The following is a 22,683-nucleotide window of genomic DNA, read 5'->3' as shown; positions in this document are numbered from 1 at the left end:
TGAGACCTTGTACTTTCATGTCATCTCTTTTAGAGTCTACTTATTTGAGAAATAACACTTGTTTTTCTGAGTTCTGTTTTCTGAGTTTTCTTTCAGTCCCATCAAACTTTCTACAAATGATGTGATTTCATTCTTCTTTACCGATAATACCCTATTGTATGTATATACCACATTTTCTTTACCCATTTATTTGCTGATACGGATACCTAAATTTGTTCCCTATCTCATCTGCTGTGCATTGGGCTACAATAGATACGTGGGAAGGACCTTGTTTTAATCCCACAGTATGGCAAAAACAAACAAACAAACAAAAACACATCGTATCTCTACAAAATGCTGACTTTAATTCCTTCAGGCATTTATACCAAGGAGTAGTACACCCAGGTCACATGATAGTTCTATTTTTATATATAGTTTTATCACATGTGTGGTTTACTTTGGTTTGAATTTAGGACCTCCGCACTGACCTACATCCTCAGCCCTTTTCATTTTGTGACGAGGTCCCACTGAGTTCCTAAATTACCCAAGCCGAACCCAAACTTGCAAGCCTCCTGCCTCAGTCACCCACAGTGTTAGGATTACAAGCACACACCACCACATCCTGCAGTGTACATCTTTTTTTGTGGTTGGGATGTTTGGTTACTGTATTACAGGTTTTACCTGAAAGTCTCAGCTGTCTTGAACTCACCATGCAGCCAGGCCTCAAACTCAGGGCAGCCCTCCTGCCTCAGCCTCCCAAGTGCTGGGATGATGGGTGCACCCCAACACGCCAGGCTCTGTTTTGTTTTTGAGACTGAGGTGAGGGTGATATCACTGGGTTGGCCAGGCTTACCTTCAACTGTTGATCCTCCTGCCTCAGTCTCCAAAGTAGCTAGGGTTCCTGGCTTGTGCCACGACACCTGCCTAGAACCACTACATGCACACACATAGCAAATAATTGTTACCTGTGGCTACATTGGGCCATGGGAACTGGAGTGACTGCACATGGGCAAGGGGGGATTTTTCATGGTAATGAAAATATTCTCAAACTGGATTTTGGCAGATAAATATACCAAAAAACATCGGGATTACACAGTGGGTACATGTTATGCTGTCTAAATTATACCTGTCTAAAGCTGTGAAAATGAGCCCCCTCCCCATGAAGAGCTCTTATCTTTAGAGGAAAACTTTGAATTAATAATGGATGAAATAGGCCAGGGATTTAGCTCAGTGGCATAAGTGCCTGCTTGGCAAAGGCGAGATCGTGAGTTCGATCCCTGGCACCAAAAAAAAAAAAAAAAAAAAAAAAGGATGAAATATCCCTATCCAAAAATCAAATCTTTTTTTTTTTTTCAGATACGAAATGTAAGAGCTGACATAACACAAAAATATTTGGACTTTGGAACACTTCGGATTTTCAGGTTGAGGACGTTCAACCAATAAAGTGCATGCAAATATTCCAAAATACAAAAGAACCCCCCAAAACAAAAAACAAACCCTTCAAATCTGAACACTTCTTATTCCAAGCATTTCCGATAAGGAATACTCAAGCTGGAATACGGAATTTGCTTCAAAAAGTGGGGTGGGTACGGAGAGACAGAAGTCTACTGCAATTGATTTTTGCTGCAACTGGAATGGTCAAATGGGAACACCCAAAATTATGCTGTTTTACTTACACTAGAAATCTCTGGTACTGTAATTTTAAAAAGAGAAAAGTTAAGGAAACCACACCTACCCTCCTCACTGTTCTGAGTACAGTCCTTTCATGGGTTGATACTCCTTCGACCCCTCTACCTGTGAATGGGAGTCAACCCAGAGGAGGAAGCAAAGAGGGAAGACAGCTCCTTGCATTCCATTTTTCGGTAAGTGAAAAAGTAGGAAAGGAGGAAAACACCGGATTTAGAGGTCATCTTCTTCTCCTTTCCTTCCTCTCAAATCCCACATCCAAACCCACCAGCATGTCTTGTTATTTCCTTAAAAATAAACTTGGAACCCGCTCCCCTCTTGCCACCTTCAGTGCTACCGCTGTGAATAAGCCTTTCTGGGCGGCTCCTACCCACGAGACTGCCAAGCCCCCCTCTCTACTTTGGCCCTCGTTCCCTCAGTCTGTCAGCCCAGCCGCCAGAGGGGGCCTGCCAAGCCCGACACCATCAGCCAGGTGGTGACACCTTCCTGCTCAAAGCCCTCCACACTAACCTCACCCAGACTAGGAGGGAACAGAAGACGGAATCGTTCCCTATTTATTCTTTGAAGCTAACGTTATTCTCACGATTAAGCCAGAGACGCACCAAGTAAAAAGTACAGGCCGTTGCGCCTCACAGACATAGACACAAAATTATTTTTAAAACAACCAACACAGCCGGGGACATCGCTCAGCGGCACCGCGCCGGCCGGCAAGCGCGAGGTGGCCAGCTCCGTCCCCGGTACCAAAACAAAACCAAACCAGGCGGCTTAATCCGGCGGCAGCACGAAAGAGTTAGACATCCATCGTGACCCTGCGGGACGCATCCCAGGAATGTTAAACGCTGGTTTAACATTAGAAAACAAATCCGTGTAACCCAGCAGATCAGCAGATTACTAAGAAATGGACCGGGGACGGGCGGGTGGGGGGGACCACAGCAGTTAACCAAATTCAACACCCACATTAGGATTACGGGGATGAATCTCGCGGGGCCCGGGGGACGCCTGGAGCATCGCCGAAACGCAGGCCTGCGCCGGGAGGGCGGGCCACAGGGGTCCTCCCGCCCCCGGGACCTCCCCGTCCGGTGCTCACGCCCCGGGCCCTGCTTCCCGCCGCCGCGAAACCAGCCTGCCGAGCGGCTTTCCGCTCCGTGGCCCCAGGGCTGGCCGGGCGGGACGCGCCCGCCTCGGCTCGGCTCGGAGCCAGCCCACCACGGATGGATCCCGCCTAATCCTGGGCCAGAGAAACTACTTCCTCCTCGACTTGTGGGCGTCCGGTATTTTGTGCCAGCAACCAGAAACCTAATACAGCAAAGTAAGACCAGCTTCCTACACGGGATCTCCGAAAATCCCACAGGTAACATACGTCGCCATGAAGACTGGTGCTTGTTCTCCAGATTGAGGACGACGAAAGGGCCAGGATCAGAAGTGTGTGCCACCCCCACCTGGCCCAAATCCTAACTAGGAACTGAAGCAAAGCAGCACAAAATGAAAACAAAACAAAACACCTCACAGGGTCCCCATTTCCACACCCGGAGTGCCATACATGACGCTCACCACTGGAAACCCCCTTCATGATCGCAGTCGCCCCTCCCAAACAAGAGTAGGCTGTATGCAGGGCCTACCTCACACCCACCACTACGCAATACCACAAGCACAGGGTCACCCAGCTGCCTTTTCACAGGTGTTTCTAAAATCCAGGACAGGGCCACCTCAGAATCCATTCTGCAAGACACTCCTGGGTCCCTGTAGGCTTGCTTTGTTTTTGTTTTTTTAGACAGGGCCTCACCATGTAGGGCAGGCTAGCCTCCAACTCCAGGCAGTCCTCCTGCCTCAGCCTTCCAAGTGCCTGCACTCCCACATCCAGCCCCCTCGACCCTTCATAGACCGCACAAACAGCACAAATACAGTCTCAGGCACTGGCTAACACAGTAGTTGACATAGTCTGCACCCACATAATTAACAGAACACCGCTAATAAAAGCACACCCTCTCCGCTAAGCTAATAAAGTTACACTTTCCAATTTAACAGTGTATTTCAAAGCTCTCTCCAAGATCACACCCCAGCCACCCCGCTGTTTCCCTAGTCTTTCATTTTTATGGAAGGACTCACCTGGTAGTCTCTCCTCTACCAAAATAAATTAGACAGGGTTTTTAAATCTTTAAGATACAAAGAAATTATGCTGTTTTCAAACAGCTTATTAAAGATTAACAAGCAACATCTGAGAACATACAGGTGTCTGAAGGGAAAGAAAAAAAATCGGGTCAAGAGGGAAGGGATTCTGTGATGGCAGTAGAGGCTACTTCACACATCTGCCATACACACGAGTCATAAAATTCTTGGGCTTTTAATTTATTTAATTTCAGTATCCATTTATCTATTTTTTCCAATTGAATGCAGGGAGTTGGCACTACATTCCAGCCACAGCCCTTTAGTTATTATTATTATTGTTATTAATTTATGTATTTTACTTTGTGATAGGGGCCCCCTATGCTGCCTAGGCTGTCCTTGAACTCGTGATCTATCTGCCCCAGCCTCACAAGTAGCTAGGTTACAGGCATGCCCCACCACGCCTGATTCCAGACCTGATCTTCTGACAGCCCGCTGGTTATATACTTTCTCCCTGAAATAAATTATTATCTCTTACACACACGCCTATACACATACATATATATACAGTCAGTCTATAAAGAAAACATTGTTTTGTGTGAAATAAGTGTTAGACACTTTGAAATCTGGTTGAGACCTACTCATGTAAATGACAAAGACTATCTACCTACCTACCTACCTACCTACCTACCTACCTATCTACCTATCACTGTTACCACCAAACAGTTATCAAATGCCAAATGTCAGTTTTGGAAGTTTTCTGTCACGCAGTGGTTTCTTACTACTAATAACACAGATGGAACAGGTCTGCCTTTTAGGGCAAAAAAGGGTGACTGTCCTCCACCTCTTGTCACTTGTAACAGGTTAGCAAAAAAACGTTACTGGCTCGGTGTGGTGGCACATGCCCATAATCTCAGGACTTGGGAGGCTGAGGCAGGAGGATCAACACAAGGTGGAGCATGGCTTCGGCTCCTCAGTGAGTTTAAGGCCAGTCCAGGCTACACAGCGACACCCTGTCTCAAAACCAACCAACCAACCAACCAACCAACGAACCAAAAAGCAAAAAGCAAAACAAAATAGCCGGGCACGCTAGTGCATGCCTCTAATCTCAGCACTCAGGAACCCGAGGCCTCCAACCCTGAGTTGGAGGCCAGCCTGGGCTGCAGAATGAGTTCACAATCAGCCTGAATTAGCAAGACCCTGTTGCAAAACACTAACAAAACTGATATCCTCAGAGATGCCCTGCAGATCTTACTATCCTTGAAGGGTGCCACAGCATCTCTCTGATTAGAAAAACACAAGTAGCTGGACACGGTGGCACATGCCCATAATCCTAGGGTTCTGGAGGCTGAGGCAGGAGGATCACAAATTTGAGCACAGCTTGGGCACTCAATGAGACTTCCAATGTTGTTTTAAAATTAAATACAACAACAAAAACAAACAGTATCAAAAAGGGCTTGGGATGTAGCTCAGTGCAAAGGCCCGGGGTTCATCTGGTAGTATACCACACATGCACGGACACGCATGCACAGAGACACACAACCAGGCAGGAAGAAACAGAGATACAGAGACAGAGACAGACAGAGAAACATATTTATTAAATACTAACACACTTAGCAAGGAAAAACTGGAAAAGTATTTTAATTCATGGAGTAACTCTACTGCCACAAGCAGGATCCCACTGATCATTCTCCTTTATGAACAAACACACAGCACCATTCTAGCTAAGTATCTCAAATATTCATAAACTGAAGCTAGTAGGATATTGAAAGAACAACAGATGTGGTGGACCACCTCTGTAATCCCAGCACTCTCGGTGGCTGGGCCAGCAAGAGTATCGAGTTCACGCCCGGAACACGAAACGCAGCCACCTAGCGAGAACTCATCTCAAACTAAGAAATAAAAATAAAAAAGGGCTGGAGACAGCTCATTGCAAACGCCCTGGGTTCAAGCCCCACTACCACAAGACAAACAAAAGAGACACAGCCACACAAAGAGGTTTTATATCAGATCCGCAGGACCGAAGTACATAAAGTATACAAAAGACAAACGATTTCATATAGATGGAAAAAAGGATCGATCACTCCACGAGGATCCCTAAATTAGCTCTCCAGTAGGAAGAAGGAAAAAACACTTCCTTTCTAAGTGTGTGCGTGTGCACGCATTGACCTTGCTCAGGTTAAATCATCCTTTTTCTTTTTTTTAAATCAGATAACGTATTCAGATGTAAATCTAAGTCACGTGCTGAAAAATGCGAATAAAAAATTATGTTTGATAGGACTCTCTATGCACGTTACCCAAGCAGAATTAAACACAAAATTTGACTAGGTCATATACAGAAAATCATCCCAAAGCAGAAAACCTCATAAAGCAAAGTTCGGCAAAGTGGAAACATACTTGTAATGCACAGATTTGGCTACAGCCTGTATAACCGAATACATATAAGGCAGCAGTAGGGCTAAGACTATGATTTTGTTTAGTTTTATTTTGTTTCCGTTTTGTTGAGGCAGGATGTCCTCTTGCCTCCAACTCCTCAGCTCAAGGTGCCCTCTTCCTGCCAGCTCAACAACATGGATTTTTTTTTTTTTGTTTGGTCTTTTTCTTTGTTTGAGGGTCTCACTGTGTGGTTCAGGCTGCCCTCGAGCCCACTTTGTAGCCCAGGCTGGTCTCAAACTTGCAACAATCCTCCTGCCTCAGCTTCCCGAGTGCTGGGATTATAGGCATGAACAGCCACGCCTGGCTAACAACATGGATTCCGATGCTAGAAGGAACTGAGAGGAACACCTGGTCTACACTAAGCGTAATACACGTCAGCTGGTGTTTGTGATGCTTAAAAAAACATAGACCTATGGTGAACAAGTATTCAAGAGAAGCCCAACTAAAAAGTAGTTAAACAGCTGGGTGAGATGATGCACGCTACAATTCCAGCTACTTAGGAAATCGAGACCAGAGGATCAAGAGATTGATGCAAGCCTGGGAAACTTAACAAGATCCCATTTCAAAATTAAACTTCAGAAAGCCCTGAGGATACAGCTCGGCGGGACAGTGCTGGTCCAACATTTGCAAGGGTCTAGGTTCAATCCCCAGTACTACTACCACTATTACTACTACTAGTACTACTACATACACACACACATACACACACACACACAGAGGTGGCAAAAGATACACTGTCATGCTCATAGCAGTATTGTTTGCAATCTCTTGATAGAAACAACCAAATGCCCATCCACAGAACAATGGCTAAACAAAATGTGGACTGGTGCTTGGCCTGAAGGCCAGTCAAAAAATCTCTTGACTCAGCATGGGTCAAGATCTGGATTGGAGCCTCAGCACCACAAAGACAAAAAAACGAATGTAGAAATGAGTACAACGGAGTACAATTCAGTGATAAAAAGAAAGGAAATTCTAGCGCCTGCCTTGCAAGCAGGTAGTTGTGAGTTCGATCCATGGTCGGGGGGGGGGGGGGGGGACAAAGGAAATTCTGAAACTTGCTACAACAGCCATGAATCTTGAGGAAATTAAGCCAGGTGAAACACAACAGTCACAGAATACCACACACATGGCTTGGAGAGCTCAAGCCCATGGAACATAGAACAGCGGTGCTTCCCGCAGCCCGAGAGAAGAGCTACACTACACGTCTCAACAGAGAAAGAATGATGAGGGAGATTATATTAGGGAGCAAGTCAAAGGTGACAAACCTTAATGAAACTTAGCTGGGTAGCTACGGAGTCGACTAGTTTCCTACCACTCCACTGCTCACAAAACAAAATTCGAAGTGTGATCGGCTCCACCGGGTTTGAACAAACCCAACAGCTTCTGCTGACTGGCCACATGTCGTCTCCTTAACCCCAGAACCTGGTGGCTTTATGTGAGTCCCACCCAGAAACTACACGAGACTCATACCGTACATGATCTTACGCAAAAGACCAAGAAGCAATTATCATACTGTTAAGGCAAGCAATGTAGGCACTGAAACCACAATTTGACCTGTCCTACAAGAGTTTGCTGTCCTACAAGAGTTTGCCGACCTACCAAGCTGGGAAGAAACAGGTGGCCAGAAGTACTAAGAAAGCATACTAGGCTTTCTTGCTTGGTTCCATCTTTCTTTTGAGGTGTCTCTCCCCCTCAAAAAAAGACAACCTGGGGTTGAATGGTGGCTTCAGCTCAACTAAGGTCTGGGCTCTGGTGGCCCTGCGAGGAGCATCTGAAAGGAGAGGCAATTGCTACCCTGCCCAGCGCACATCGTGGCTATCCTCAGGACTCAAGGGGCTCTGATTTGCAACCGTTCGGTACTTTTCAGCTGGGAAGAACACGCGAGGCTAAGAACTAAGACCATTCACCCAAGGGTAAGGAGGGAGGGAACCACTTCCCCAGAGCCATCACGCTGCCCAGGCCAGGAAGCACTGGAGACACCTTGCAAACCCCCTCCCAACTGCCAGCAAGCCAACCAGAACAGAACCCCCCCCCGCGGGCATTTGTGAATCACTGACCTGCAGGCTCCAAGGCGCCTTCCCCACTCTGCACCTCAACAGGAAAGAGTCCAACCCAGGTCTCTCAGGAGTCAGGGAACCCAGGGCAGCACCCTGCTGGGTGGTTCCTTGCTTACTTTGCCAGCTGCTTCTCCGGTGAGGCCTGTTGTGAAGCACCTAGGGTCCCAGCGGCCTCCATGCTGCACCCTGGCAGCTGGAAGGCATGCGTGGGTGTGAGGAATGGATGTTGACGCCCACAATCCCACAATCCCTAGCGTGTGGGGGGGACGCGTGGTGGAGGGGGGATTTGGGTGGGGGGACGGGCGAGGAGGTTGGCTGGTTAGAAGAGTCAAGAGAGTGGAACCCCCGTCAGCCGTGGGCCGCTCCTCTGAAATCCCAGCACTGAGGCCTGAGGCAGAAGGGCAGGTTCGAAGTCAGACTGAGCAAGGCAGAGAGTTCCAGGCAAGCTGAGCTATGTAGTGAGTTCGAGGTCAACCTGGACAACAAAAGGAGGCCCTCTCTCAAAAGAAGAGGGGCTAAGGTGGGGGCCGGGGGGGGGGGAGACGCAATATGAGTGAGGAAAAGGGTGCTTTTTATTTTTTTATTTTAAAGGGAAAATAATAAAACCAAATTGCACAAGATAATTAGAGGGTAATCATGGTTTGAACACTGAGTACTGTTATCTTTATTTACTTGTAGTCATGTTGACATTGAGTTGTCCAAACAATATTAGCACAAACCTTTGTTTTCAATGAACTAAGAGAAATTACTAGTATAAGTGTTTTAACAATCGTATATAGATATTTCTTTGAGCTTCTCACACTAAGGAAGACAATATGATGCTTACACGGGCCAGCCTGATTTATTTCACTCATGAGTATGGGTCTCTAGTTGCGTCGATTTACCTACGAAAGCCCTGAGTTTATCCTTCTTTGTGGCTGAGAAGTACTCCGTTGTATAAAAAACACCGCGTCTTTTTTTTACCCCTTCTTCGGTTGATGGACATTTGGGTCGTTTCCAAGATCCAGCTGTTACAAATTGTGTTGCTATAAACGTGGGTGCACGTATATCGCTGTGGTACTGTGTTTTTAATTCTTCTGGGAAGATACTCAGCAGGGGAATAGCCGGGTCCAATGGGACCACCAATCCTAGCTTTTAAGGATTCTCTGAATGATGGCACCAATCTTACATCCCACCAACAGTGGAGAACCGTTCCTTTTCCCTCACAGCCCCCCGCCAGCATTTGTTATTGGGTGATTTCTTGATAATAGCCATTCTCTCTGGGTTGGGGGAATCTCAGCCTTGTTTTCATTTGTACATCTTGAATGACTAGTGACATTGAACGTTTTTCATGTATTGATGCATCTTAATTCTCATATGATGGCTTGCTGGACATTTCACACCAATAAATTAGTAACTGGCCAGTGTTCCTTTTCACTCTCGCTGTATCTACCCAGGGAGACCATGCCTATGAACAACTCCCAGGCTTCCAGGCAACGGGCCAGAGGCGAGAAGATGGGGAGCTGGCCTCCTGGGCCTGGTACTCCATCCTCTGCTCTCCATCTCTCTGTTGTCTGGATGTGTGTACATTTCCGGCCATCCCACAGCACGGGATATTGAACCCATGGAATCGCACGGGCTACATCCCCAGCCCTCTATACGGTTTTTTATTTTCAGACAAGGCCTCAGGCTCCCAAGTAGTCGGAGTGACAAGCATACACCATCACACCTGTCTGGATGCACATCTGATGGGAAATTCCCAGACAGAATTTTGAGGAATCAGGACATGACCCTCTGAACTCTGCAAAGGTGAGGATTTGCAGTGGCCCACCAAGGCACACTGGCCAGCACTGGCAGCCCTAGGCATTTGTTTCCCCAGCTTCATGCTTCAGGGCCATGTGCTGGCCCCAGTGGTCATGGTGACATCATGAAACAGCTCACTGGGGGGCTGGGGATTTAGCTCAGAGGCATAAGCGCCTGCCTTGCAAGCAGGCAGTCGTGAGTTCCATCCCCGGTACCAATAAAAAGGAAAAAGAAACAGCTCACTGGTTTTCTGGATGACGTGTGGTGAGGGACCCCTGTAATCCTAGCTAGCTGAGCAGGGGAGGCTTCAAGGCCATCCTGGACATTGTATCAAGACCGTGTCTCAAAACAAAAAATAACAAATAGCTCAAGGATAGCAACTTAGGTTCCATTTCCTGCGCGGGTATCGCCCACGCCCCAAACCAAAAAAGTTATCCGCAGATGTGGTTGCTAAAACATTTACAACTGCCTACTGAATGCTCTGAAGATTATCTCCTTTTATGTGCAAAGAATTCTTTTCTTCAGTGATGTCCAGTGTCTAGATGAGTGAAGCTATCTCTCATCTCGACGAGATTAAATAACTTTTTCTCATGCATGATAACAAGGTTAGGAAATAACGGAGCCGTGACAGAGAACTAGATGGTCTAATGTTTTGCTGTTCCAAGAGCCAACGGGATGGGCTTTCAAATGTAGAAAGCAAGGATTCATGTAGACACTAAAAAAGGAGTAGAAGTGTCTCTCTGTGTCTATCTCTTGGCAGTCCTAGGGGTTGAAGCCAGTCTACCGCTGAGGTACATCTCCAGCCCTCTCCCCTTTATTCTTTCTCTCCATACACGGCCTTCATAAATTGTCCGGGCTGTCCTCCAACTTGCAGTAATCCTACCTCAGCCTCTTGAAGGAGCTGGACATTTTTCTTATGAAAGTCACTGAAAGATGAAAAACCTCATTTTGTGGAGCACTGCAGTGTCTCTGTTGGCGGCACTGTTGCACCCTGAGGTACGTGAAAATCTCAGTAGGTATGATCACGCTCACTGTGCACGTTAATCCTATGACGGGCCCAGACCTCTGCTGTTCACTGCGGAAGGCAGAAGAGTATTTGATGGCTTTGTATTTTTCCTTTTGTACTTCTGGAGATAGAAACTAGGACCTCCTCGTGCTAGGCAAGAGCTCTTCTACTGAGCGACTTCAGCCTTTTAACACTTTAAAATTAAAATTAATGAAGAGAAACGGTTATTGCCATAGAATAGAAAACAGTCATTCAGGGGCTGGGGATTTAGCTCAGCGGCATAAGCAACTGCCTTGCAAGCAAGCAGTCGTGAGTTCGATCCCTGGTACCGGTAAAAACGAAAAAAGCAAAAAAAAAAAAAGAAGAAAACAGTCATTCAGTTAATGTGTTTCCCGGGTAGCTAATATATTGCATTTTCTGCCAGGACCTGGACATATGTCAGCGAACAAAGCAAAAATGATCCCTTGCCTTGTGGAGTTTATAGTTTGTAATACCAGGAGTAGAACATTTTCCTGGTTTGTAAGGTTGTTATACACTATGAAAAGGTTAGGATCCCTGTCAGGGCAAGAATGGGAGAAGAGCCGAGGAAGGCAGTAGCCTATGGAGGAGTCTTATACAGGTTCTGAAACTCATCTGTATAGAGGGTCTGAAACTAACCTAAGGTTCAGGGATTTCAGGAAGATTCCCTGAGGAACGTAATTACCTATATACTGGGACATGCAGGTTAGATACAAGGTAATATTTCTAGCGTAAGAATTATGAAAGTAACCACCCTCAACAGGAATTATTTTCACAAAGAAAAGATCTTTTCTTTGCTTACCAAGATACCGTAAAATGTTAGCTCGGTAGTACTGCATAAGCAGCAGCATGTAGTTTCCAAGACAAAGATTTCTACTCATATATGAAGATCCCAAATTAAAGATGATGAAGGGTATAAATCCGATAGTCCAGAAACCGGCCCTGGTGCTCTTGTCATATGGCCAGTAGTCACAAGCACCGAATTAGAAAAAAATGTGGTAATGTTAGTCTTGCTGTAATTTTATTTTTCCATACTGATGTGAGGGCACAACCCCAAATATGGGCATGGTATTGCTCACCCTGAAGAGTTCTAAATGCCTAGAAATTTTTTTTTTTTGCTGTTTTTCTACTAAGCCAATTCTAAAGAATGTGAATAAGACAATTCAAGCTAAGCTGTTGGGAGGTATTTCTGGTGTAAAACAAGGATGACTGGTGCCAGTTTGTACGATGGGTGGAATTAGTTCTCTGGGTGTGAAGTATATAACAGAAATTCTGCTTGTCTTAGTTACTTTCCTCCTTGCTAAGACAAAATATCTGACACCCAAAGTTAAAAGAGGGAAGGTTCATTCAGCTCACAGTTTGTAAAGGTTTCAGTCCATAACTGACCGGCTCCAGGGCAGAGGGGCGCGGAGAAACAGTTCATGGTAATAGACTAAGCAAGGGAGCAAGGGAGAACCACAGCTCTTGCTAAGCCTTCTACCTTATCCTGGCTACTTAGTGTGAGTAGCACTCACATCTTTAATCCTGCTGCCCTCAAGCCTAGCATTACAGCATGAATCAATCCCAGTGTCACATGCTCTAGATCCAGCCGCCTCTGAAAAAGCCTATGACTACCTGAGGCTTTGCGGGTACAGCTAGACACAAGCCATAAAGCTGCTACAAGTTTTAATTTAGAATTACTTTTCACAATTAATCTTCACAGCAACCCTATGAGATTGCCTGCTTTATTGTCTTCCTGGTTAACAGAGGGGGAGATGAAGGTTAAGGAATTTGGCTAAAATCACAGAGTAAGTGGGAGGGTTGAGATTTGAATCTAAGCACTCTGTCTCTAAACTTGATGCTCTTAATCTCTTTTAAGGTTCTTCTAAATGTATGTAAGAGCATCAGAACAATCCAAATATGTCCCCTTCTCTGTTGGCCAGTATGATGCATCTTTACCTGGCCTATAGCAAGACAAAAGCAAAGAGTATGTATGCATCATCCCCATTCCCCTTCCTCCAGAAAGATTGTTTACAAGACCAAGAGATACACCTTCTAAAAAATCAATGTCTGCTTTGCATTTGTTAGGTTTCCATTCTCCGCAAAGTGTTTCACAACATTCTGTAGTTTATCTGTTCACTCTTTTGGTTGTTCCCCTTTGCTGTGGAGAGTCATTTTAATTTGATATAATCCCATTTGTTGATACTCAATGTTATTTCTTATGCAGTTGGGCTTGGGTTAAGAAAATTCTTTCTAGTGTGTGGACAAAAGTTAAAAAACATTTTTAAAAAAGCAGAAAATTCTTGCTTACACCTGTGACTTCAAGAGTTTTACCTACCTTATCCTCGAGCAGGTTAAATATTTCTGTGTTAATAATAATTAGGTCTTTGGTCCATTTTGACTCTGTTTTAGTACATGGTAAGAGAAGATATAGGTCTAGCTTCATTCTTCTGCCTTGCAGTTTCCTCAGTGAGTTCATTATAGGCGGACAGGACTGCTACCGATTTTTGTATGTTGATTTTGTATCCTGCTACATTGCCAAATTTGGTTTTTAACTCTAGGTGTTTTGGTGGAGTTTCTGCAAATGGTGCTAATTTGATTTATTCAATTTTCCCAGCACCGTTTACTAAAGAGGCTCTTTACTCCAGCATATGATTTTGTTCCTTTTGTCAAAGATCAAATAGCTAAATGTGCTTGGAGATTTTTCGATACCCTTTATTATGTTCCATTGGTCTGCATGACTATTTTTGTGTCAGTATCATGCTGTTTTTATCACTGTAAATTTGTAATATGACTTCAAACCTGAACTTTGATCCCTCCTGCTATGTTCTAATTACCCAGGATTCCTTTTGCTGTTCTGGATCTCTCCTGGTTCCGCATGATTTTTAGGATTGTTTTTTCTAGTTCTGTGAAGAGTGCTGTTAGTATTTTGCATTAAATCTGTATCTCAGTCTTGTGAGATGGCTATTTTGACTGCCTATTCAGGAATAGAGGATATATTTCCATTTATCATGTCCTATTCAAGCTCCTTTACAAAGTTCCATAGTTTACATTGTAGAGGTCTTTCATATCACCCTTGGTTCAGGTGATGTCTATTTATGTATTTTAAAAGAATTATTTGAGACAGGGTCTCCCTATGTAATCCAGGCTACTTTTTAACTCACTGTGTGGCCTAGGCTGACCTGAAACTTATGGCTGTCCTCCTGGGTTAGTCTACCAAGTGCTGGGACTAAAGAACAGTTAGGTTAATTTCTAAGTATTTATTTTTCCTTAATACTATTGAGAATTATTTTTGTCTTGTTTGACATAGGGTTTTACTATGCAGTTCAGGCTGGCCTTGAACTCATTATTTAATAGCCCAGGATGACCTGGAACTCCACAGCAATCCTCCTGCCTCAGCATCCCGAGTGCTAGGATTATAGGCATGTATTACCATGCCTGTTTTGTTATTGTTTTTCTGACTCGTTTCCTCAGTGAGCTCATTATAGGTGTACAGGACTGCTACTGATTTTTGTATGTTGATTTTATATCCTGCTATATTGTCAAATTTGGTTTTTAATTCTGGATGTTTTGGTGGAATTTCTGGTATGTCATCTGCAAATAGTGATCATTTGATTTATTCTTTTCCTTTACATATCCCTTTTACTTTGTTGTCTTGCCTTGATGTGCTGGTCAATGTTTCAAGGACTGTACTGAACAATAGTGGTGATAGTGGACATCCTTATTCCCGATTTTGGAAGGAAAACTTTCAGCTTGTCCCCATTTAATATGTTGGCCGTTGGTCTGCCACGAATGGCTTTTATTAAATGGAGGTAAGATCAGTCTCCACTTATTTTCTTCAGGGATTTTACCATATTGAATACCTGTTGAATTTTGTCAAAAGCTTTCTCTGTGTCTATTAATATGATCATGTGATATTTGTTGTTGTTCCATTTATGCGGTATTATATTTATTAATTTGAAACACCCCTGCATTTCTATATTGAAACCTACTTGGTCATGATGCATGATCCTTTTTATGATCTGTTGCATTCTATTTGCCAGTATCTTATTGAGGTCTTTTGTTTCTGTTTCAATAATGAAATTAGCCTGTAATTTTTTTTTTTTCTCTTTTTTTTTGTCGGTTCTGGTACTAAAAAGCCTGTAATTTTTATAGTTTTCTTTGTTTGTTGTTTTTAGTTGGTTCCTTGTCTTGCTTTTCGAAACAGAGTGATATTGGATTCCGTAGTGAATTTGGAAGCGCTGTGTTCTTTTCAGTTTCATTAAAGAGTTTGAGGTATCATGACCTACCTGAAGGTCCTGTAGAATTCAGCAGTGAATCCATCAGGCCTTTTTTTTTTTCCCCCGGCTTGGTAGGTTTTTTATTACTGCTTCAATTTCACTGCTTGTTATTTGGATTGATTAGGGTTTTTGTCTTGGTTCAGTTTTGTTAGTCCATATATGTGTAGAAATTCTTTATAAGATTGTCCAATTTGGGATTTAGCTCAGTGGCACAAGGGCTTGCCTGATAAGTGCAGTGTCATGAGTTCAATCCCTGGAATAAAAAAAAGAAGATTTTCTAATTTGTTAGGAAACAGTTTTTCTTAGTAGTTACTAACAATCTTCTGGATTTCCACTGTGACTTCACCTTTTTAATTTCTTTCTTTTTTTAAAACTTTAATTAGTACACATTTACAGTGATAATGATTACATTCACTGTAGGGAAATGGTACATGTACATAAACATATTTCAATTACTTTTTCCCTTCCCTCTATTCCCCTTTTCCCCAACATTAGATTCATTTATTTATAAAACCTTATAAAGTTAATTATCATGTATACAGATTAACAACCAGACTAGTGGGCCAAAGAACCTAGCTTGACTTAGTACAATCATCTTAACATGTTTTACCTTTTCCATTTCTAATTGCATTGATGTGAGTCCTTTTTTTTCCTAAGTATTTTATTGTATGCTGGCACTAGTGTATATAAAATAGCCTTGTGAAATAGAAATTCAAGAAAATTCGGAGAATAGATGTTAAGGACTAACAAAAGTAGAAGTTCGTGTGTTATGGCACATGTTAAGAAAGGAGAAGTTTTTGTACAGACCTCAATTTTCTTTTTTCTGAATAGTCATTGGTTGGTTAAAAGTGGTCTGGGAACTCCCAGAAATTCATTTGACTACAAAAAGGAACTGACTTTCTGCAATCTGGAGGGATTTGTTCTTGAGGGTGCTTCCATGAACAGAGGATCATGCTGAGCATTCTGTAGCCAGAACCGTTTTACATCTGCAGCTGCCTGGGAAAACTTCACATGTCTGAGCCTGGTTTCCACCGGAGCTGCTGAACCATTTTCTTCACAGCCGTGAAGCTGGAAGAGCCAGACATAGTATACTAGAGGGCCAGCTGATACCAGGGCCAGGGTCAGCATGCTGAGGGTTAGCTGGGCTAGATGGCGAGGTAGCATGCGAATCGGATGGGACACCCAACTTTGTCCTGATGTGAGTCCTTTTTCTCCTTCTTAAGTTAGTTTAAGTTAACTTAAGTTAGTTTCTCCTTCTTAAGTTAGTTTAAGTTAAGTTAGTTTCTCCTTCTTAAGCTTAGTTTAGCTAAGCGTTTATCTATTTTGTTTCTTCCTTGAAAGATCAAGTTCTTTGATTCACTGATTGTTTCATGAATTTCTGCTCTCATTTGGTTTTTGTGTTTTTAGGGATTTTTTGAGACTGCATCTTGCTATATAGTTCAGGCTAGCCTTGAGCTCACAGTGATCTGCCTGCCTCAACCTCCTGAATGCTGTTGTTACAGGAATTATAGACATTAAAAAAATTTTGTCTTTTTGTTGAACATCTAAGGAACTTCTATTTTTCATTGTAGTTAATTGGTGTTCTGTAAGCCTATCTTACCTAGATATTAACATCTTTCTTCACAATTGGAAGCTTTTCTATTATGATTTCTATATACGGATTTGACTCCAAAGTCTGAGCCCCTAACTAATATAAGAACTTACTTTTATACTATTATCAGGTTAGGTGGGGGTCTTTTGTAAGCAAGTGGAACTTAATGAATATGGGAACAAACTGGAAACAGTAAGAGCCTGAATATAGCTTGTGCCTCTAGTACAAACCTGTTTACAGAAGTGTAAGGAACCTTGCAGACTATTGACAGATTTGGGTTTTGAAACATTTTAAACAGGAAAGCTCTTTCATAACTTACTGCCATTGAATCTCTCTTATGTTTGCACAATGACAAAATTAGCTAACACCTTTCTCAGCATGTATCTCTATCATTAAGGGTGCATGATTGCACTTAATCCCATGCTGCAACCCATGTGGCTCTTGAAGTTGTTGGGGTAAAGGGCCCTGAGAGGATGAGAAAATAAAGAAGAGACAAAACTGGGGTCAAGTGAAGCCCTTACTCTGCTGATGGGTCATTTGATGGTAATTTGGGCTCCTACACTGAAGTACAGACACAGGTTTTGCCCCAAAAGTACTACAGTAAAAAGAGAGAATCATAAAAAGAGAAGGACAATGATCATTTTGGCATTTCTCATTTTGTAACAGAGGTAATAATAATACACTAATACATTGTTATTTTTTCTTTGTTATATGGGGTGGGGGAAGGACCATTTGTTCATTTACCCTCTCCCAAATGTGTTCCTGCTATGAGCTGAATGTGCTGAATGTAGGTAGTAGCAAGGTCTACCATGCCATCACCTATAAAACTTCCCTATCAATGAAAAACAGCTCAACTGCCACTCCTCTAAAATATTTGGGTTTTTGGACATCTTTTGCCAATTGCACACTGTCAAGAAAATAAGTAAAGGCTGGGCGCGTGATGGCACACAACTATAATCCCAGTATTTGAGAGGCTGGGCAGGACCACCTAGGTACCAGTGAAAACGTTTTACTAACACAAACATACTCCTAAGGAAATAGAGATGGCTAGGTCTCTTGGGGCTTAAGGAAGTATCTAAAGAGGAAAACTACAATTAAAGTAGTGGACTGTAGAAGACTACATGGGTACCTTTCCTTGAAGCAGAACATTAGTTAAATTGAGTCTTTTTTCCATATTCTGATATGTACAGAACAATCTGTGCTATCCTGTGTCCCTTCAGTTGGCTCTAAGCAATGCAAATAAGGCCAGCTGAAGTACTGATATGTAATCTTTGGGGCTATTCTAAGATATGAGCATGGCAGGATGGCAGAGCCAGTCAGCTCCAGGAATGTCAACTGGGTATGAGCCTTGAATAAAGAGGATATGAGTCCCCAGGGCACAAATTTACGTATCAAAAATTGAAGCAACAGCCTCCAAAAACAATTCAATTGCTACCTTAATTGAATGATGCAGCTTGATCCTTCTGCGTATCATTCTCCTTGTATTTTGCCAAGATGCTTTTCTCCCTACCTGGTTAGCCAGCTCTAATTACTCAGTAGTTCCTGACATCCTCACTGTCCCTCATCCTCATGCCTTCCCCTTCTTCACAAGATGATAAATTCTGGGAGAAGCCATGGATCGGGGCCTTTGTCCACATACCCTCACTGGAATCAGGCTTAGGACCCCTATGCTGTCCTTATCTTCCAATATGCCTTGGTGATTTTACTCTCACTGTGGGTTGCATTGGAGGTGATAGATTGGAATTAACTTGCTAGGATTCCAATAATATCTCAGTGGGTTTACAAATACTACTTTTTGGATTGTGAGGAAGACTGCAAAAGGGATTACTCAGTATTTGGGATCACAATAGTGGATAATGAAATTCTGTAGATTTCAGGGTTCTGGGAATGTTACCCTTTCTTACCATATATAAACCTTTCAAAATTTTGACTTTAAAATATATTCTTGGAAGTGAATTAATGAAGCAGGATACTACCGGTTTATCCTAGTGAGCACAGTGAAACATTGCAAAATAAACATTTGTATTAAGAAGCTTGTTTAAGAGTCATATGATTAAGACTCACAGAGCAGTAAGATTGAGTCATAGAGCAATTCAAAGCCTTTTTTTGTCTTATGACTATAAACTCACAACACAAAATTATTTACAAATGTATTATTATTAAACCCATCTTTAAAACAGGAACAGTTTTTTTTTTGATACTAGGAATCAAACTCATGACCTCGAAGAAAGGAACATCTTAGTATACCATGATTGTGTTTTTCCAATTCCCAGTGCACCACAAATTTCAATTGTTTTCATTAAGGGTACTCCATTTCCATATTATGTAGTGGTGAATAGAAGGTAACTATGAAGTCTTGAGTATGAGCTTGCTGGAAAATGTCCAGTGCTATTTACTTCCTGCCTAAAGTACCAGATGTATCAGCAAATCTTGGTCTATTTGTAAGACATTCTTATCCTGTAATGTGCAATGTCTAAGGCTTTCTCTCTAGATATCCCCATTTCTGAAAGTAAAATAAGAAACAACAACATTGCGTTTAGAGATTTAAAATTCTAGCACAAAACAGTTTGTCGTCATTACTTTTAATTTTTAGATAACCAGCGCGATGCTAAGGACTAACGATATAGTTTAGTGGTAGTGCTCTTGCCTGGCGTGTAGGAGGCCCTGGTTTCCATCCCCAGAGCAATAAAAGGGAAAAAAGCCTTAAAAGCCTCTTTTATCATTTTAAATGAATCATCTGGGCATGCCATAAGACTTATGTGCACAATAACAGTTACCACGGCTAGTGTCACTTTTGTATACCTTAGGGTACAAAGGCCCCACCAACAGATAATCTGCAGTCCTCTAGAAAATGAGATTTCTGATTTTTCAGTGTATTACACAGTAAAAGTGGTGTTCACCTCTTCAGAGGCTGAGACAGGAGGATTTCAAATTTGAGGCCTGTGGAGAGTGGCTGAAGCTGGAGACTGATCACATATGGGAGGCTAAAGCAAGGTCAGTGCAGAGAACCTGGAGCACCCAAGGCGAGCCATGTGAACAAGCTGTTCCAGCTCCAAGAATGCAAGGTGCCCCAGGTGAGACAGGCAAACAAGTTGTTAGGCAGAGAAGTTTCAACTGACAATAACCTCCTGAGTGTATAAATAAACAGGCTGCAGTCATCTGGCAGTTCTTTCCCTCCCACTGGGAGAGGTGGCTCCTCCTGACCCCAGCTTTCTGCATCTTGACTCCTGTTTTTCTTTATCCTCCACCATTCCCCTCTCTGGAGTTTCAAGAGCTGTGCCCGGTGTGTTAGAGGCCAGCCTGAATAACATACAGAGACCCTGTCTCAAAAGAAAAAATAAAAATTGGAAAGAGCTGGTGATGTAGCTCAGTGGTTGAAAGCCCCTGGCTTCAATTCCTTATGAGAGAGGGAAGAGGGAGAGAGCAGGAGCCAGAATGAGAAGGAGAAGACAGACTTCTGCTCCCTCTTTTGGTATATGTAGTTCTATGCAAATCTTTCATTTCTGGATTTTAATGCCCATCCCGTTAGATCGTGGTACAGGGAAATTAAACAATATGGTTTCCAATCATGATTCCACCTATGTCCTAACCTCATTATCATGAAACGTTACTTAACCTCAAGATGAGAGATAGTTTCACCCATCCAAATATTGGAAGTAATAATTCATCTTCTATGTACTTCTATATATTGGAAGTAATAATCTATATACTTCTATATATTGGAAGTAATAATCCAAGAAAGGGGGCTGGGAGTTCTGGTGCAAGTGCCTGCCTGCCTGGCAAGTCTGAGGTCACAAGTTCAATCCCCGCTACAAAAAAAAAAAAAAAATTCTCTAGCGCATCAAGGAGATGACCCTCAGAATATTCAGTAGACAGTTAATAAATGCTTTCAGAACCATGCTCTTCTCAGACAATTTTTTTGTGATACTGGAAATAGAAACCAGGGTACTCTATCATTGAACTATATTACAGATCTTTTTTCTTTTCCTTTTTTCTTTCCTTTTTTTTGAGACAGGGTCTCCCTGTGTAGTCCATACTTTGGCCCATAGACCCCTTTTCCCTTCACCAGCTATTTGGGAGCCAAAACAGGAGAATCACAAATTTGAGGCCCTGAAAACAAAAAGATAAAAACCTCTAGGGTAGTGCAAGACCTTGCCTTCAATGCCCAGTAGCACTTGGGATGGGGTGGGTGGCAGTGTTTTAGTAGCATTACTGCGCATAAAACTAGTGTTTACAGCTTCTAGAAGGGTTTTACACCACCCGTTAATAAGCATTGCAACGAACTGAGACCAACAAACTGAGCAGTACCCAGAGTTTTAGAGGCAGGTGTACAGCTTTATTCACACTGGCAGGCTTGGCTGGGATTCTTCCCCAAAGAGCCAAGCACCCAAATCTGAGGGAGCAGGATGTTTATAGGATTTATGGCCAAGTAGGAGGTACAAGAACACAGCTTTCGCCATGAGTTGATTGGACAGAAAGTTACACGGAATTCCACCTTTTTAGCATACAGCAGAGCAAGGACAAGAAGTTACATAAGTTTGGCAAAAACAAAAACTGAACAGAGAGCAAAAGGTTTGTTGAAGCCCAGGAAGAGGGATGCTGAATGGTGGCAGGTGCACTGGGTGATGGAAGGTGTGGAGACGGGGATGGGGGTTTTGTCTGGGAGCAGGTGTTTTTTTTCTGCCTCAGAAGGGATGCATCTGTACAGTAAAAAGATGGAGACCAAAGGGTGAATGGAGAGTCAGGCCCAAGAGCCCTGCACATTTTCTCAACCATTGATAGGAATGCTCTCCCTTAGTGAGTGTAGTGGGAACAAAAGTAACACAGCACAGGTAACAGTTTTAGGTGTGAAATGTCCAGAAAAACAAAGTTTGAACTGTACCACACATCTTCTGTCTCTCTGAGGCAAGGCCTTACTACGTGGTCCGGGTGATCTAGAGTGCCTCGAACACATTACTTTATGGAAGCTGGTTTCAAACACAGTGTGTAGACCGGCCTGGGATCAAACTCATTACATAGACAGGGTTGGCCCGCAATTCGCTCTCCTGTTGGGGCCTCCACGGTGGCATTACAGATCTGTACTGCAAAATGCACTCAGGTTCCACCCTCTCTCTTTTTTTTTTTTTTTTTTTTTTTTTGTCTTTTTCGTTTTTATCGGTACCGGGGATCGAACTCACGACCGCCTGCTTCCAAGGTTCCACTCTCTTGACTCTTCTAGCCAGCAGTCCCTCTAGCCTGCCCGCCTTCCCGCCTTTCCGTTCTCGCGGGGTATTATGGGTCAATTCTCACCTCCCCCAGGCCAAGAGGAGGGCTGTTAATGTCCATTCCCTGCACCCACGCACAACTTCCAGAGGTCAGGCTTCAGCATGGAGGCCACTGGGACCCTAGGTGTTTCACAGCAGGCCTCACCGGAGAAGCAGCTGGCAAAATAAGCAAGGAACCACCCAGCAGGGTGCTGCCCTGGGTTCCCTGACTCCTGAGAGACCTGGGTTGGACTCCTTCCTGTTGAGGTGCAGAGTGGGGAAGGCGCCTTGGAGCCTGCAGGTCAGTGATTCGCAAATGCCCGCGGGGGGGTTCTGTTCTGATTGGCTTGCTGGCAGTTGGGAGGGGGTTTGCAAGGTGTCTCCAGTGCTTCCTGGCCTGGGCAGCGTGATGGCTCTGGGGAAGTGGCTCCCTCCCTCCCTACCCTTGGGTGAATGTTCTTAGTTCTTAGCCTCGCATGTTCTTCCCAGCTGAAAAGTACCGAACGGTTGCAAATCAGAGCCC

At 43.5% G+C, this 22,683-nt stretch overlaps 1 pseudogene; it reads right to left on the bottom strand.

The window, feature by feature from the left end:
• Positions 1-16,205: 16,205 nt before the first annotated feature.
• LOC100734158 (guanine nucleotide-binding protein G(I)/G(S)/G(O) subunit gamma-5-like) lies at positions 16,206-16,411 on the bottom strand (annotated as a pseudogene).
• Positions 16,412-22,683: the final 6,272 nt, after the last annotated feature.

Source organism: Cavia porcellus, unplaced genomic scaffold (genome assembly GCF_034190915.1).
Source record: "Cavia porcellus strain 051 isolate PalLab524CR breed Dunkin Hartley unplaced genomic scaffold, mCavPor4.1 scaffold_6, whole genome shotgun sequence".
Taxonomy (NCBI): Eukaryota; Metazoa; Chordata; class Mammalia; order Rodentia; family Caviidae; genus Cavia; species Cavia porcellus.
The sequence above is the reverse complement of the archived record's forward strand: the minus strand, read 5'-3'. Positions and strand labels throughout refer to the sequence as shown.